This window comes from Mytilus galloprovincialis, chromosome 7 (genome assembly GCF_965363235.1).
Source record: "Mytilus galloprovincialis chromosome 7, xbMytGall1.hap1.1, whole genome shotgun sequence".
In the NCBI taxonomy this organism is placed as follows: Eukaryota; Metazoa; Mollusca; class Bivalvia; order Mytilida; family Mytilidae; genus Mytilus; species Mytilus galloprovincialis.
Window position 1 is genome coordinate 65,957,665 of NC_134844.1, and position 15,531 is coordinate 65,973,195.

The 15,531-nt window shown below is 33.3% G+C and overlaps 1 protein-coding gene across 1 annotated transcript in view; it reads right to left on the bottom strand.

Moving 5' to 3' along the window:
* LOC143083490 (protein mono-ADP-ribosyltransferase PARP14-like) overlaps window positions 1–15,327 on the bottom strand; it is a 46,812-nt gene extending 31,485 nt beyond the window's left edge. Inside the window, exons 1-3 of the mRNA XM_076259750.1 lie at window positions 15,228–15,327; window positions 12,550–12,762; window positions 1,619–1,854 (exon numbers count right to left, since the gene is read on the bottom strand). The gene's annotated coding sequence lies outside the window, so the exon portion shown is untranslated. The remainder of the gene's footprint in view (window positions 1–1,618; window positions 1,855–12,549; window positions 12,763–15,227) is intronic.
* Window positions 15,328–15,531: the final 204 nt, after the last annotated feature.

The following is a 15,531-nucleotide window of genomic DNA, read 5'->3' on the forward strand; positions in this document are numbered from 1 at the left end:
TAATGGTTTACTTTTATATTTTTTTTTATTTGGATGGAGAGTTGTCTCATTGGCACTCACACCACATCTTCCTATATCCATGTAATTTATAAGATGTGCCAAACAACAATACATACACACAATACTTGTTTATAAACTGTAAGTATCAGTACACTTTTATTAAACTGATGAATGCATTGGTTTCGTGCCTTAAAAATTACATAATTCGAACCCTCTTTATTTTTTTAAACGTAAATACAATGACACATTACATTCTAAGCTATAGGATGTTTGTATCATCACTCGATAAAACACAGACGCCCTCGAAAAAACACGGCTACTCTCGAAAAAAACCGACACATCGAAATGAATTTAGTACTCAAAATGTCGTTTTCAAAGCAACAACAATATTTTTTGTAAAGTGTCTGTATATCTATGGATATAGTGCTTCCATATATGCATTTCTATCGACATTTGTATTGGTATGAGTGCAAAAAGGGCTTTGTTCTGTTTTCGGGGAAAAAAGCGTCGTAAGAATAAATTCAACTTTTTAAAAGAAAAATAATGTCGGATTGATAATCTCTTTTTATCCTAAATACTAACACACATTGTATATCCTTGTTCATTAAACTCAAGCTTCTATATCACGTCCTGTCAGAAAAAAGTCTGTTTGTTTAAATTTTGAATATTATTCACTCGAAAAAAAGTGGTCACCCTCGACAAAACCCGATCAAATCACTCGAGAAACCACGATCCTAGTTGGACACTATACCTACCGTGAATATCAGAATTTCCAGATGGGTTCGCAAATCCTTCTCCACATACATGTGGCAAACGTCATGTTGCTCATGAAAGTAAAAACCCGGCAACTAGTCTAACTCAAGGGTCATTAATTTTTTTTAAAAGAAGCACGGGAATGTGGCTACGACCAGTTGAAGCATGGTGAAAATAAGTAACATTAAACAGGTTTTAGTATTTAGCGGATATAAGCTTATATGATTCCATGAATGCTAAATAATGAGATTAGTGAACTGCACAATGTTCTTAATGTCTATGACGAGATATAAGCTGTTGTTTGTCCTTTTGTCGTTATACTTCGTCGCCAAGATTTTGTTTTAAAAGTCACTCTTTGATTCATGAGTTTCAATCCTTATTTATTTTTTTTTTGGTTACCTTTACTACATATTTTGATCAGCAAGTTTTTTTTTAAAGTAACAAAAACAATAACATTTGTATGGAAACAAAATAATCGTTACTATGAAACCAGGTCTATTGTTGTTCTAGAATGCTGCATACTTTTAATTGTTTATAAAACAAATTACCGTATGGTATAGCGGGTTATTTTTGATGGATGTTAATTTTCGCTTATTTTCGCAGATAGAACAAAATTGCCAAAATAAACTCCGCCAACTTAAAAATGCACATGCAAAGGTATTGGTAAAACAATTTCAAACGCCAAAATATTTCGTAAACCTTATTCAAAGAACATCGCGAAATTTTACATGCGCGAAAATAGCCCGCTATATACGGTATGATCACTGGAGTATTGGTCTTCACTATAATAATTCTCAGTTTGAATATTTCTTTTGTATCATTTGTCTCTCTTTTTTCTAAGATTTAAAAAAAGCAGTACACATACCGACCGGCTTTGAAAATGTAATGATTGCTGTTCCTGATTCTTATTTCCAAACTCTACAGACGCCACGTCTTGTTTGGTTCTTGCCTCTATGAAGTTGGTAACATTGTCTTTAGATGATTTTGCGTTCAATCCAGTAATTAGTGCCTTGTTTTTGCAATATTTTGGCGGGACATATTCTTCCACATGTAACACATATCCGTCTACTTTATGCTCTTTTTTAAATATAACTGAAACATCTACGAATTCAAAGAATTAATTATGGTACCCTAAGTGAAGGTATTTTTGCGTGAAATGAGTATTTCAGTCTGATAAAGATAGAAACTTCTAAAAGAGGTAACCGGTGAGATCACGAATCACGTACGAATCACGAACGTATCACCTACTTAGCCGTATGACACGAAGCGGGATCATTAATTTCAAGTTAGGATGCCTAACTTTTCATTATTATCTCGCTTTGATTATAAGTGCATTTTTTATTGATTGATACGCGTACTGCCTGTTTTATTCTTTCAATTTTGTATGTCGTCGTCAGTCATGGAGCATTTTCTGGTGGGAGTGGGGGGGGGGGGTATATTTTATTAGAACAAAATATTTTTAGTCTGATTTTTGTGAAAACAATAATTTTGGCCAGCACCTAGAGAAGAGAACGACCGTTTGATGATTTGTAGAAAGGGGGGCTGAAATTAAACGGCAGGACATGCCATAAGCAAATCGTAAATAAATAAAAAGATAGGCTCTCTTATTTTTCATTATTGGCAACTTGAAGCTTTTAAAAACAAGTATCAACTTTAATTGGATGCAGTACCAAACTCTTCCAAACGGTACACACATTTCGCGTTGAAATTGTGACCAAAACATGAGTTTAGAAACCGACCATTTAACTTGCATGGACAAAGGGGGGAGGGTATTTTCTGAAATAAATAATTTGATTTCAAATTCTTAGATACTGAACGAATAAAGTATGGTTAGAAATGGCAGAGAAAAAAATAATTTCTGACGAGAAATTTGAACATGCCCTTCCTTAAACATGCCCTTCCCCAGGCCCATTTTCAATTAAATGGATTGTCCCTTAGTTCAAAATTTCTGCCCCAATCATAGATTTGCCTGATAATTTTCGCCTAGTTATTTATTAGTCCTGAAATTCTGGCCTAGTCATATAATAAGGTTTAAATTTCATATCCAGTCATGTATTTGACAAGTTGAAAAATGACCAATTCTAGAGGAACGTCTGTATATACTTTTATATAGGAAGTGACCACTCCTTGGGCGCATACATGCAAAGTTTAAGAAAGAATTAACTGAACATTTGTATTAATTCGAATCATTGTTCAGAATGAGCTAAATGAAAAAGGGGGGATTCCTTGTATTTTTATACTTAGGGAAAAAATGGAAATAACGAATACCGAATACTTAACAAAAAACTTCATATATACTAGGTGTTCTTTCGCAGAATAAACGATGAAAAACCAAATAAGATATAATAATATAATTTCATAATTCCAGCGTATTAAGTTCCAATTTTTTTATTCGGCGTACTATTCTTTTTTCCCAGACTAAATATCTTAAAAAATACCAGCAAAACTGTATACTTTGATTCTAGGATCGCAGCTGGCAGATCACCAAAATAAATTTATTGGCCAGTGGAAAAAAAGTAATAAATATGTTGGCTTCCACCTTAAAAAACTGGCTTCCAAATTCAATTATACAGTAAAATGATACATGTGTAATAAATAATCTTGCGTGTAGCAGTTGAATTTGTTTTTCTAAAATAAATAATCTGACTGACCAAATCTGCTAGACCTGCCCCTTCAGAATCAAATGGTTCCCTCCTTATACCCTCCTTAAAGATACATGTAGATGATCGATACCCGCTTTAACTGCGATATAAAATAATACATAGAAAAAAGACGGGGGAAACTGCGGATGGCGGTGTCAAACTGATTTTTTTTTATTATTGGTTGCAAATTTCTTGTAAGGTACAGTCCCTTGCAAGAAATTTGCAACAAATAATAAAAAAAATCATTTGTCCAGGACCGACCATTTAACATGAAGAGGGGGGCGTGAGAGGGTATGGTTCTTTCGGAAAGAATATATTTGATTCTGTAGCCCTTTTCACAAATAATCCTAAGTGTAAAATTCATCGTAAATCTATAATGTTCCTTAAAATTGTCGCGCCGCATAAAAAAAATCTTAAAGTTAAATTGTAACAGTAAATTTGGTCCGGTAGTAAAATTTGTCCGCCAGACTTTTTTTCCTAGTTAATCAAGTCCATGTCCATGATTTAACTAGGAATATAAGTCCTAGGACAAATGTTCCTAGGAAAATAAGTCTATAGCTAGTAATATACGTCTGGTACTTGTTTTCCTAGGAAAAATTGTCCCAAGACTTATTTTTTCTCATAGTTTTATTATATCATAAAATATATTCAAAATGGAAGAAGAAAAAAATGTTAGATAAGATTGGAAAATTTCCTTATTTTTTCCAATTAAAATGAAGGACATTTCCTTTATAACCTAATTAAAACATGAATATTGAGTTTCCATTGCTTATAACAATTTCGTTTTACAATAAAAGACATAGACATTTTTACATAGGAATACTAATGACATGGACATGATTTCCTAGGAAAATTAGTCTGGAGACAGAAAATTTATTTAAAAAATTGATACACAACTCTTTAACAATATTAAAACATATTACATTTATAGCTACCTTTAAAACTAAGGGCATGGACATTTTTACCTAGAATTATTAATGACATGGACATTTTTACCTAGAATTATTAATGACATGGACATGATTTCCTAGGAAAATTAGTCTGGAGACAATTTTTCTTAAACAGATTGATACACAACTCTTTCGTTTTGTCTTTAAGGTTTATGTACCCTTCTGTAGCCATTTTTGTACGAACTTTTCAAACTTCAATTGTATCTAAACTACAGATATAATGAATAATAGAGATAGGCCATTTTGTACATATTCCAAGGGGAAACTTGATGCAAAGCATTATTTTTTACTGTTCCATTGCATTTAATAGAAAAAGAGGACTTTGTGGCAAATAAATCAAGATTTTTATAGAAAATCCACAGCCTTTATCCTTGTACTCTCATATTTGGCAATTTGATGACTGATAGATATAGGATTATTGCATGCAGTGCTAGCATTGATTTCCTTAAAACAAGTTTATAAATGTAGTTATTGGTTAAAACAAGTATAAATATGGTAAAAATCAAGTACACCTTTTAGGGTGCGCTCGACTTTAGTGACTCAGCACGAGGTGTTTTGGAATTTACAGGTTACTTAGAACTTTTTGTAAAAAATAAACACTAGCACATCATAGAAAATCAAGTGAGTGATTTATGTTTCAAATTTTATAACTAAAATCTCTGTATTAAAGGCTGTGGATTTTCTATAAAAATCTTGATTTATTTGCCACAAAGTCCTCTTTTTCTATCAAAAGCAATGAAACAGTAAAAAATAATGCTTTGCATTAAGTTTCCCCTTGGAAAATGTACTAAATGGCCTATCTCTATTATTTATTATATCTTTAGTTTTGATACAATTGAGGTTTGAAAAATTCGTACAAAAATGGCTACAGAAGGGTACATAAACCTTAACGATATTAAAACATATTACATTCATATTCACCTTTTAAAATTAAGGGCATTGACATTTTAACCTAAGACTATTGATGACATGGACATGATTCCATAGGAAAATAAGTCTGGGGACATAAATTTTATCAAAAATATAACTATGCAACTCTTAAACATTACTAAAACATAACATTTAAATGTCCATGGTTTAAATGTAATTGAATTTATTATAGGATTTTATAGGTCATGATTACCTAGGAAAATTAGTGTGGGGACATATATTACTAACATCGGACTAAATATACTAGTAAATTCTGTAACCATGGACTTTTTATACTAGTAATATTTGTCCGCCCAGACATATTTTACCAGGACAAATTTATCACTTACAAAATGGTCGGTCCCTACTAGTTGAAATGTTTATTTTTGAACAAATATATATTCAATATCTTCTATGTGTTTTTCTTTCAATCACATGCACCGTGACCAATTAATTGATTGTCCCCATGATTAAATCATGCTATCATTCCACGTGACTATTAAAAGTGTAGAAGGTGACCACCACAGCTATGTACACTGTTTCGTTTTGATCCGTACATAGGCACTTCCGGTATATAAGTTAAAAATACATATCCATCCTTATACCTGAAAGCTCGTATTTTATCATTGTTTTCTAATAAAGGAAACTGTGCAATTGTGAGGTGTCAAGGGGTATTCTAGTCAATTATTCGATTTTAAAGAACTTTACCCAATATGAAAATCACTGCTCCCAATACGTTCGTCATTCTTCGTCGTTTCGTGATCTCACCGGTTACCTCTAGAGGTAACCGGTGAGACCACGAACCGACGAAGAATGACGAACGAACGTTTTGGGAGCAGTTATTTTCATATTGGGTAAAGCTCATTAAAATCGAATAATAGACTAACATACCCCTTGACACCTCACAAAGTTTCCTTTATAAGAAAACAATGATAAATACGAGAATTCAAATAAAAAGGATAAATATATAAGACTATGTATTTTTAACTTATATACCGAAAGTGCCTATGTACGGATTAAAACGAAACACCACGTATAAATGAACACCTGTGGTGATCACCTCCTCACTTTTAATAGTCACGTGGAATGATAGCATGATTTAATCATTGGGGCAACCTTTAAATACCACGGTGCATGTGTTTGAAAGAAAAACATATAGAAGATATTGAATATATATTTGTTCAAAAATAAACATTTAAACTAGTAGGGACCGACCATTTAACATGAAGTTTTTTTTTATGCGGCGCGAAAAATTATTTTTTTTAAATTTAACATTATTTTTTGTGGTCATTATCCAAGATAAGATTTTTTTTCTTCCTTACCTGGCCAGATTAATTGTTTTCTCAAAATTCAGAATCAAATACATTCATTATCCCCTCTTCATGTTAAATGATTGGTCCTGTACGCATGAATTTTTTTTAATTATTTGTTGCAAATTTTTTGCAGGGACTGTAAGGGACTGTCCCTTACAAGAAATTTGTAACAGTTAATAAAATAAAATCATTTGACCGCCCCCCCCCCCCCCCCCCCCCCATTTTTTCCAGTCTTTTTCCTATGTATTATTTTATATCGCAGTTATAGCTGGTATCGATCATCTATCTTTGAGGAGGGTATAAGGTGGCAATCATTTGATTCTGAGGGGGCAGGCATATGTATTACTATTTTTTCCTGGCCGATGCGTATTGCTGGTTTTATTTCAGAATTTGGTCCGGGAAAAAAGAATAGTACGCTGGAAAAAATGTGTTGATAAACTTTGTTTGAGTAGTATATAGTTGCCTAATGTTGTCATTTATGTGTCATGCATCATACCTCTTTTTTTTTGTTAGAATTTCCTTATGGCCTGTCCTGCCTTTTTATTTCAGCCCCCCTACAAATCAAACGGTCGTTCCCTACTCTAGGTGCTGGCCAGAATTATGTTGTTACCAAAATCAGAATCAAAATATTTTTTCTAAAAAATAAGCCCCACCCCCACTCTCACCAGAAAATGCTCCGTGATTGACGACGACATACAAAATAAACAGAATAAAACAGACAGTACGCGTATCAATCAATAAAAAATGCACTTATAATCAAAGCGAGATAATCATGAAAAATTAGGCATCCTAACTCGAAATTAATGATCCCGCTTTGTGTCATACGGCAAAATAGGTGATACGTTCGTGATTCGTACGTGATTTGTGATTTCACCGGTTACTTCTATTATTATGTCATCGTCAGTCACGGAGAATTGTCGGGTGGGAGTGGGGGTGGTGAGTTGGGCGTATATTGTTGAGAAAAAATTTTTGATTCCGATTTTGGTAAAAAAAATAATCTGGACAGCACCTACAGTAGGGAACGACCGTTTGATTTGTAGGGGGCTGAAATAAAAAGGCAGGATAGGCCGTAAGGAAATCATAAAAAAGATAAGAAGAAAGGCTCTCTTATGTTTCATAAATTATATATAAACAAATTGAAATTGAAATTATATATATATAGTATGTATATTTATACGTCTGAATAAAGGATAACTCGACGATAGATTGATACATTGGGTCACCAGTGTAGGCGATACATGGGTGAACACACATATTATATACATAATTACTCTAAATATCAGCACAACAATGTTAGATGTCCGGCGATCTAGGCCACTCGACCACCTAGGCTCGACAAATATCCAGCCTTCGGTGGCCGTGTGTAACCTTTTTTTTTAAATCGACGGTAAGCGCCGAAAAAAAAGAGGCTGCAACCATATTTATTTTCAAAATAAAAAAGTAGGATAGACATTTTCATCCTAGACCAACACCCCCACCTTGATTTTATACATTGAACATATAGTCCGGCGAAAAAAAATCTTGCCAGCATGAAAATCATAGCCCCTTCTCACAAAAAATGTCATACCCAGTCATGTATTTGACAATTTTGAACCTTTAATGACCAATTCTAGCGCAACGTCTGTATATACTTTTATATAGGAAGTGACCCCTCCTTCGGTACATACATGCAAAGCTTAAGAAAGAATTATCTGAAAATTTGTATTAATCCGGATCATTGTTTAGAATGAACCAATTAACAAAAAAATACGGGTGGGGGAGGGGGGGCCGGGGAGAGTCCTTGTACTCTTTGTACAAAAAAACGGATTCCGAATACTTAACAGAAAACTTCATATATACTACGTGTTCTTTCGCAGAATAAACGACGAATAACCAAATAAGATAAAAATAATATAATTTAATAATTCCAGCGTATTAAAAATTGTTTTCGGCGTACTATTTTTTTTTTCCTGGGACCAAATATCTGAAATAATACCAGCAATACCACGTACTAAATTGGGGTTAGGGGTCGATCCTTTGATTCTAGGATCGGAACTGGCAGATTTTGTAAATAGATTTATTGGCCAGGGAGAAAAAGTAATGAATATGCTGGCTTCCACCAAAAAAACCTGGCCTCCAAATTCTATTATACAGTAAAATAATACATGTGTAACAAATAATCTTGCTAGTAGTAGTTGATTTTTTTTTCTTAAATGAATAATCTGACTGACCAAATCTGCCAGGCCGCCCCCCCTCAGAATCAAATGGTTGCCTCCTTATACCCTCCTCAAATATAGAGGATCGATACCCGCTATAACTGTTATGTAAAATAATATATAGGATAAAGACGGGGGAAATGTGTGTGTTAGGGAGGGGGTGTGGCTCGAATGATTGTTTTTCATTATTTGTTGCAAATTTCTGGTAAGGGACAGTCCCTTACAGTACCTTGCAAGAAAAAACCAGATGCTCCGCAGGGCGCAGCTTTATACGACCGCAGAGGTTGAACCCTGAACGGTTGGGGCAAGTATGGACACAACATTCAAGCTGGATTCAGCTCTAAATTTGGATTGTGATTAAATAGTTGACACAGCATAGGTTTCTGACACAGAATGAATGTGGTCTAATGAACTTAAACAAATTTGTTTGCCTTTGAGCAATTCACTATGCTGTTGAATATTAATCCTCTCAAAAAAATGTTTGAAGAAATTTTCTTTTTATTTATGAAATCTGAAATGAAAAAAATTGACCCCCCAATTTTTTTTTCACATCCCCCTTTCCCTTATTTCAAAACTGATCTCAATTCAAATTTCTAATGAAGTTTGCAACAATAACTACTCATTTAAATACATCATAAAATATTAAAATGTAAAAAAAAGTGCTTGCTATCACTGAATGGTAAAGATTGTTTTAATCTATCAGTTGGTAGTAAAAGTGAATATACATTGTATATTGTATAAAACAATGATTTAAGTTGATTCAACTACTATTCTGGACAAAGAAAGATAACTCCAATTGAAATCCAATTGGAATTTCTTGCTATTGCACAATATTGTGCAATTATATATTTCTTGCTATTGTGCAATACTGTGCAATTGAAAATATTTGCTATTGCACAATACTGTGCAATTGAAGATGTCTTGCTATTGCACAATACTGTGCAATTGAAGATTTCTTGCTATTGCTGAATACTGTGCAATTGAAAATTTCTTGCTATTGCACAATACTTAATATAATAATTTTGGATCCTGATTTGGACCAACTTGAAAACTGGGCCCATAATCAAAAATCTAAGTACATGTTTAGATTCAGCATATCAAAGAGGCCCAAGAATTCAATTTTTGTTAAAATCAAACTTAGTTTAATTTTGGACCCTTTGGACTTTAATGTAGACCAATTTTAAAACGGGACCAAAAATTAAGAATCTACATACACAGTTAGATTTGGCATATCAAAGAACCCAAATTATTCAATTTTTGATGAAATCAAACAAAGTTTAATTTTGGACCCCGATTTGGACCAACTTGAAAACTGGGCCAATAATCAAAAATCTAAGTACATTTTTAGATTCAGCATATCAAAGAACCCCAAGGATTCAATTTTTGTTAAAATCAAACTAAGTTTAATTTTGGACCCTTTAAACCTTAATGTAGACCAATTTGAAAACGGGACCAAAAATTAAGAATCTACATACACAGTTAGATTCGGCATATCAAAGAACCCCAATTATTCAATTTTTGAAGAAATCAAACAAAGTTTAATTTTGGACCCTTTGGGCCCTTTATTCCTAAACTGTTGGAACCAAAACTCCCAAAATCAATACCATCCTTCCTTTTATGGTCATAAACCTTGTGTTTAAATTTCATATATTTCTATTTACTTATACTAAAGTTATGGTGCGAAAACCAAGAAAAATGCTTATTTGGGTCCCTTTTTGGCCCCTAATTCCTAAACTGTTGGAACTTAAACTCCCAAAATCAATACCAACCTTCCTTTTGTGGTCATAAACATTGTGTTTAAATTTCATTGATTTCTATTCACTTAAACTGAAGTTATTGTGCGAAAACCAAGAATAATGCTTATTTGGGCCCTTTTTTGGCCCCTAATTCCTAAACTGTTGGAACCAAAACTCCCAAAATCAATCCCAACCTTTCTTTTGTGGTCATAAACCTTGTGTCAAAATTTCATAGATTTCTATTGACTTAAACTAAAGTTATAGTGCGAAAACCAAGAAAATGCTTATTTGGGCCCTTTTTGGCCCCTAATTCCTAAAATGTTGGGACCAAAACTCCCAAAATCAATCCCAACCTTCCTTTTGTGGTCATAAACCTTGTGTTAAAATTTCATAGATTTCTATTCACTTTTACTAAAGTTAGAGTGCGAAAACTAAAAGTATTCGGACGACGACGACGACGACGACGACGACGACGACGACGACGACGACGACGACGCCAACGTGATAGCAATATACGACGAAAAATTTTTCAAATTTTGCGGTCGTATAAAAATCATTTGTTCCTGACCGCCAATTTAACATTAAGAGGTGGCGGGCATGTTTCTTTCGGAAATAATATATATTTGATTCTGAATTTTGAGAAAACAATTAATCTGGCCAGGTTAGGAAGAACAAAATCTTATCTTGGATAATTACCACAAAAAATAATGTTAAATTTAAAAAAAAATGATTTGTCGCGCCGCATAAAAAAACCTTCAAGTTAAATGATCGGTCCCTACTAGTTTAAATGTTTATTTTTGAACAAATATAATATATTCAATATCTTCTATATGTTTTTCTATCAAACACCTGCACCGTGGTATTCAAAAGATTGTCCTCATGATTAAATCATGCTATCATTCCACGTGACTATTTAAAGTGTAAAAGGTGATCACTACAAGTATACAGAATACATTTATACGTACTGTTTCGTTTTAATCCGTACATAGGCACTTCCGGAATATAAGTTAAAAATACAGTCTTATATATCCATCCTTATACTTGAAAGCTCGTATTTCATCATTGTTTTCTAATAACGGAAACTTTGTGATGTGTCAAGGGGTATTTTAGTCGATTATTCGATTTTAATGAGCTTTACCCAATATGAAAATCACTGCTCCCAATACGTTCGTTCGTCGTTATTCGTCGGTTCGTGATCTCACCAGTTACCTCTAATATGACTAAGATTGATCGTAAGTCATGGACAATTCAATATACTTATGATCAATCTTAGTCGTATTTTTTTTTTTTTTTTTTTTTTTTTTTTTTTTTTTTGTGAAAACGACTCCAGACCTCTTGAATTTATGGATATTCAGGTCAATCAGGGATGGAATCCTTTGTTATGGGGTGGGTATTTTTTCCGCAATGATAAAATCGCGGGACATGTGATAAACTATTTAATTTAGGTAAAGTTATATTTTTTTCCGATCAATTGGGAAGGGCTGCCAATTCCATATGCCTCCCAAATGAATCCACAAATCCGTCCATAATTAAAAGCGGTTCTTCTAGCTCTGGTTACTATTTAATTTTACCCTGAAAATAGTATCTTTCGTCAATTGCACCTGTTAAATGCCTTTTGGTAACGAATGGGGGCAAAGAGCACAGTCAAGATTGGTTTAGTTCCACCGGACCAGTGTTCGAACACAGGAACTTCCGCATTCGAGGCGATGACGCTACCACGAGACAACCGAGATGTTTTGATCATTAAGCAGGCTTCTGAAATTGGACCGGCACATAAAGAATACGGCTGGATTTAAGATGTTTGTATGCGCTTTAATCTTCCCGAACATTGGACAGTAATCTGTAATGTTACAGATAAACATAAAAAAAATAATTTTAAACATTAGTGGGATATGGATTTACTTTAATTGGATTTAAAGAAGTATACACCAGAGCAACAGCAAATTTCCCCTTTTAACCGAGAGAAAGGTTATGTTCTTTAAAACATTTATGTGTTCCCCTCATTTTGTATGTATATTAAAACAAAATTAAGGAAATAACACTTGACTTACCTTCATTTCCATCAAAAGTCACTAAGTACATTTTTTTGTTAGGCACAAATCGAATATCTTTGACGTCACAATTTGCTCCTCGTCTTGATTCGAAATAGTATCTGATAGTATCTGATGATGTTGTTTCTTTCATTCCTCTAACTTCAACAATATATTTAGTCTCTGTTGAAGAGTGAGTCAGTTTATTTGACTTTGCCATTCTAGAATGTATCACTGAAATCATTCACAAAAGAAACGTGATATTTATAAAACTGTTTAATGTAAGTTAAGCTTTCGTGCAAAACTATTCTTGTCGTCTCGGTTCGGATTTTAGATTTCCTGGTGGAGATGAATATATATAAGCGCTTCGGGAGCAAGAAATGAATAAAATGCCATGAACATTGATACATAGAAAGAGATTTTAGATTGATGCTGAGTTCACACGTAATTCGAATTCGATTCGCATTAACTAATTCGAACTAGTTTAATTCGCATTCGAAACGTTTTACGTCCTAACGTCAATTCTACTTCAAATTACAATTGCGCGTCAAACTGCTTTACTGTCCTTAACGACGTTAACTTTTAATTCGTATTAACAAAAACGTAACGTTAAGACAGTAAAGCGAATTTGACGCGCATTCCAATTAGAATTAACGTTAGGACGTTAAACGTTTCGAATGCGAATCAAACTAATTCGAATTATGCCTCGTTCACACGGACATTTAATTCGAATTGAATTCGAATCGAATTCGCTAATCGCGTTCACACACTCTTCTTTTTTAATTCGAATTGATTCGAATTGGCTAATTCGAATTACCCAATTCGAATAAGAAATACGCTTTTTCTAATACGAATTAAAAGTTAACGTCGTTTGAACAGTAAAGCGAATTTGACGCGCATAATTCGAATTAGAATTGACGTTAGGACGTAAACGTTGCGAATGCGAATTAAACTTATTCGAATCAGTTAATGCGAATCGAATTCGAATTACGTGTGAACTCAGCATTAGTTAATGCGAATCGAATTCGAATTACGTGTGAACTCAGCATAATGCTATTTAGTTAATTCGAATTAGCCAATTCGAATCAATTCGAATTAAAAAAAGAAGATTGTGTGAACGCGATTAGCGAAATCGATTCGATTTCTATTCGGATTCACTTCGAATTAAATGTACGTATAAACGTGGCATAAGATTAACAATTCATAAAACGAGCGACAACACACTTATTTTTTTAGTGACAATTTTGCTGTCGATTCGATCAATGGACTTGCTAGGTCAAAATGTTTAGTGAATAAGTTGGTCTTTTATGCGAAAAGAAACAGGTATTTATTTCGAGTAAATAAATGGTTTCATCCTTTTACTGCAGCTCTTGCAACTGTTCCAAATAACATGTTTCGGGTAAAGCATCATTGTGTTCATTTGAAGCTGACGAGTCAACGTAGACAACCGCATCCGCCATCATGACCGCGAATCTAATTATGGTCATCAGCTTTACCCCAGCATGTATTGCTTATCAAGCTTTTCCCATCATGATATTGAAGTGATAGCATTCAATGGCATTATGTCTTATTGTTTCCAGCAAAAACTAAAAATCTTAAAATATATCGTCATTCAAGGCAATTGTCATGTTGACATATGTGGATCTTGTTTTTGCTCATCAGTTTTGCTATATATACATTCACTCTCTATCTAATTTTTAAAAAGAAAAACGCGGGAAAAATATACAAAATAACTGTCATTTGAGATCATTTGATTGCAATCAATCCTATAATACTTATACATCTTAAAAGGTCATGTGTGATTTAGTTTGAAGATTTTTTGCTGCTTATCATTTTTGCCAATACAATCTTTTTCTTTTACTATATCTACCAAAACACCTCGAGAAAACACCGACAGTCAAGGTGAATAATTTCTATAAAGAGTTGACTGTTGATTCAAGCTAATGGAGCTACCATTTGATTTTTAATTGGGGGGGGGGGGGGGGGGGGGGGGGGGTAGCTGTGATAAAAAAATAATCTTGTCCTGCATAATTTTTTTACTTGCTATCAATGTGCTCACTTTTTGTATTACGACTCTAATCGTTCCTGCCTCTGTTATTTTTGTTTACTTAACCTAAATGATTACATAATTTGTCATCCTGCCTTCTTTTTTTGGCCCAGTTGATCATCATGTCAATTTTTTTTTTACTGCTGTTCTGTCTACTTTTTCCAATTTCATCATAGCTCCCCCTCTTTCATGTTCTCTAAAAAAAAATACCCCCCCTTTTTTTTCCTCTAAAAATGTTAGCTCCTCAACATGTCAAACAAAACTTATTCTATTATCTAGTGTAACTGGTTTTTTTTTTCGTTACAATTTCTCTATACTGAAACTTATTGTCGATTTGTTTGTCAGAAAAATTATACACTGTTTTGTCTAACTAGGTCAACGATCTTTAATCATTCAGGCAAACAATTTTTTACATTTGTAAACTACCAATAGTTCGATAATTGTCATACACGTATACAAAAATACGTGTCAATTTTCAATGGAGTTATTATTAACAAAATAAAACATTTACGATGAAAATAAATTGCGATTTCAAGTACGTCACCTACTAGTACTACCCTTGTCTCGTCGTAGTAAAACATGTTCCACATATGAACCAAACTTTTACTGTCAATATTTTTTACGAATGTATGTAGTTAAACTATATATTTACCTTAATAATTTAGAGTCGACACTTATATGAAATGAAAACAATTGTCAGTTTTGCTCCTAATCCTAAATTTACTTTCACTTTTGGTACTGATTACCTGAGTGTTTTCTATTTTTAGACTTTGGAATTACTGTGTGTTTCATTTTCTTACCCTTCGACACTTGACATACATGTCACAGTGGGCGTTGTATACTTTTTTAATTCAATTATGACTACACCATTAATATTAAATTATATATCATAATATTAAATTATATATCATAATTTGTTTTAATATTTGTTTCAAAATATTACAAATTCACAAATG